This window comes from Globicephala melas, chromosome X (genome assembly GCF_963455315.2).
Source record: "Globicephala melas chromosome X, mGloMel1.2, whole genome shotgun sequence".
NCBI lineage: Eukaryota > Metazoa > Chordata > Mammalia > Artiodactyla > Delphinidae > Globicephala > Globicephala melas.
The window spans coordinates 83,432,644-83,436,567 of record NC_083335.1 but is presented as its reverse complement, the minus strand read 5'-3'; the positions used below and the strand labels follow the sequence as shown (position 1 = coordinate 83,436,567).

The window sequence follows — 3,924 nt, the reverse complement described above, 5'->3', positions numbered from 1 at the left end:
TTAGAGAAATGTAAATCAAAACTGCAATGTGATATCATCTCCCATCTGTCAGAATGGCCATCATAAAAAAATCTAGAAACAATAAATGCTGGAGAGTGTGTGCAGTAAAGGGAACCCTCTTGCACTGTTGGTGGGAATGTAGATTGATACAGCCAGTATTGAGAACAATATGGAAGTGTCTTAAAGAAGTACAAATAGAAATACCATACGACCCAGCAATTCCACTACTGGGCATATACCCTGAGCAAACCATAATTCAAAAAGAGTCATGTACCAATATGTTCATTGCAGCTCTATTTACAATAGCCAGGATATGGAATCAACCTGAGTGTCCATCAACATATGAATGGATAAAGAAGATGTGGCCCAGATATACAATGGACTATTACTCAGCCATAAAAAGAAATGAAATTGAGTTATTTGTAGTGAGGTGGATGGACTTAGAGTCTGTCATACAGAGTGAACTAAGTCAGAAAGAGAAAAACAAATACCGTATGCTAACACACACACACACACACACACACACACACACACACACACACACACACACACATATATATATGTGGAATCTAAGAAAGAAAAAAATGGTCATGAAGAACCTAGGGGTAAGACGGGAGTAAAGACACATACCTTCTTGAGAATGGACTTGAGGATATAGGGAGGGGGAAGGGTAAGCTGTGAGAAAGTGAGAGAGTGGCATGGACATATATACACTACCAAACGTAAAATAGATAGCTAGTGGAAAGCAGCCGCATAGCACAGGGAAATCAGCTCGGTGGTTTGTGACCACCTAGACGGGTGGGATAGGGAGGGTGGGAGGGAGACACAAGAATGAGGAGATACGGGGATATATGTATATGTATAACTGATTCACTTTGTTATAAAGCAGAAACTAACACACCATTGTAAAGCAATTATACTCCAATAAAGTTACAAAAAAAGAGAGAAAGATCTCATATAAACAACCTCATGGAACTAGAAAAACAAAGCCAAGTTAAACCCAAATTTAGCAGAAGTAAGAGATACCAAAGATTATGTAAAAATAAGTGATATAGAGAATTAGAAAAATAATAGAAAAGATCAACAAAATCAAGATTTTGGGTTTTTTTGAATTTTGTTTTACTTACTTTTTTATACAGAGGTTCTTATTAGTTATCCGTTTTTTACATATTATTGTATATATGTCAATCCCAATCTCCCAATCATCACACCACCCCACCACCACCACTTTCTCCCCCTTGGTGTCTGTACATGTTTTCTACATCTGTGTCTCAATTTCTGCCCTGTAAACCAGTTAATCTGTACCATTTTTCTAGGTTCCACATATATGTGTTAATATACAATATTTGTTTTCCTCATTCTGACTTACTTCACTCTGTATGACAGTCTCTAGATCCATCCACGTCTCTCCAAATGATCCAATTTCGTTCCTTTTAATAGCTGAGTAATATTCCATTGTATATATGTACCACATCTTCTTTATCCATTCGTCTGTTGATGAGCATTTAGGTTGCTTCCATGACCTGGCTATTGTAAATAGTGCTGCAATGAACATTGGGGTCCCTGTGTCTTTTTGAATTATGGTTTTCTCTGGGTTACAAGATAAACAAAAGTGACAAAGTTTCAGCTACACTAAGAAAAAATGAGAGAGGACTTAAATAAATAAAATTATAAATGAAAGGACAGACATTACAAAGGATAATAAGAGACTACTGTGAATAATTATATGCCAAAAATTTGGATGACCTAGAAGAAATGGAAAAATTCCTAGAAACATACAAACTACCATATCTGAATCATAAAGAAATAGAAAATCTGAAGGGACAAATAACAAGTAAGGAGATTGAATCAGTAATCAAAAACCTTCCTATAAACAAAAGCCCAGCACCAGATGGCCTTGTGTGGGTGAAATCTATCGAACATTTAAGAAAGAATTAATGCCAACTCTTCTCAAACTCTTCCAAATAATTGAGAGGAAGAAACAGTCTCCAACTCATTTTATGAGGACAGCATTACCCTGATACCAAAGCCACACAAGGGTACTATAAGGATAGCAAACCACCGACTAGTATCCCTAATGAATATAGATGCAACAGTTCTCAACAAAATACTAGCAAAATGAATTCAACAGCATATTGAAAGGATCATACACAGTGATTATGTGAGATTTATCCCTGGGATGCAAGGATGGCTCAACATACACAATAATAAATGTGACACACCACATTAATAAAATAAAAGACAGAAATCATATGATTATCTCAACAGATGCATTACAAGCATCTGAGAAAGTTAAACATCCTCTCATGATAAAAACTCTCAATAGACTCTAGAAGTCGACAGGTGTAGAAAGGGAGGCGGGCGCCTTCCTGGAAAAGAAGTGGGTCGGGCTCAGCCGAAAAGCAAGCCCAGCACCAGCAGAAGCTTCCGGAACTGGATGTAAAAAGACCTTTCATCCTGGAGCTTTCCGGACTCAATTAGATGTTGTACCAGTCTGGTTACCCTGGTAACAGGCGTTGCCGTTTGTCAAGAAACCGAGAGAAGAGACTTAAGAGGCCTATTCATCTCAATCATGGAGTCATCCTCAAAGGGTCTGCTCACCCAAGTTACTCAATTCTGGAACCTCCTAGATGATCTGGCTGAAAGTAACCCTGAGAGCTATGAGAAGTTCATTCAACAGCAGATGAAAGAGGGGAAACAGCTCTGTGCTGCCCCAGAACCACAGTTCTGTCTACAAACCAGGATCCTGAAACCGAAAGAAAAAATACTTTTTATCAACCTATGTCAGTGGAAAAGGATCCCAGCTCCCCAGTCAGCCACTCATCCAGTACCTCTACGTGTTGGCAGACCAGAAGATATGTCTGAGACATCAGATGTTTACACAGTCATTGATGTTGCCTACCATCCTGATGTTCTCCAGGCAGCAGAAAAAGACCAAGTGAAAAAAGATCAACTAATACAGATGGCCATGAAATGCATTGAGGAAAAACTCCAATTCACTCTCTCAAACTCTTACCATGTTACCAAATTTAGAATAAAAGGAAGTGTTCACAGAATGAAACAAAATCTGATGGGAATCCAAACTGATTCCACAGATTTAAGAGAGAAAATGAGAAAGGAACTAACCCTTGAACAGTTAAGAAGCAGTACTGTGAGCAATTCAGATCAGTTTCCTCAACTTTTACTGCCAAAAGACGAAGTTTCAAGTAAAACAAGGTGTCTGATAGAAGAGATTTCTAGTACAGAGATTGAAGTGGAGATGAAGAGACCAGCCTATGAATTAAAAATTGTGGCAGATCAGAATGAGAAACCTCTGAAAATTGAATTAAAAGTTGAACTACCTGGTATTAATTCAGTATCTCACTGTGACCTTAGTGTTTCTGAGGATGACTTATTGATCGAGGTTTCTGAGTACAGATTACATCTGAATCTTCCAGAATCTGTGGATACTGAAATGACTACAGCAAAATTTATCAAAGAGAAAGCTACATTAATTGTCACAATGCCATTGGTGTAAGTTAAGGGCATCGTGTATTTGGAGTTTTTGGAGTTTTCAGTGATAAAGTCATGTGAACTAGAGGGCCTTCATTATGGGTGAAGAGGTTTATCTTAAACACTAGTTTCATTTTCTAAGAGTTCCTTTTGATGGAATGAGATTTTCTCATCAGCCGTTTTTTTTTTTTGTTTTGTTTTGTTTTAATTCTTTCTCCTTCTCAAGTAAACTTAGCATCAAGCAGAAACTACTGAAAACAGTACTGCCATGATATACTTGTTTCAAAGATATTTGTAATGGTCTTAAGTAACTTAAATATCATTTGGGAAAAGTCTATTTGTCTCCAAGTATTCAATAATATGTGAGAATTCTTGCTTTACCAGTTGAAAAAAAAAATTTTGTCTCTAGTAAATTTCTGCATCAGGAATAAA

At 37.3% G+C, this 3,924-nt stretch overlaps 1 pseudogene; it reads left to right on the top strand.

The window, feature by feature from the left end:
- The first annotated feature begins 2,572 nt into the window (after positions 1 to 2,572).
- On the top strand, positions 2,573 to 3,517 carry LOC115847159 (PIH1 domain-containing protein 2 pseudogene; annotated as a pseudogene).
- The last annotated feature ends 407 nt before the right edge of the window (positions 3,518 to 3,924 follow it).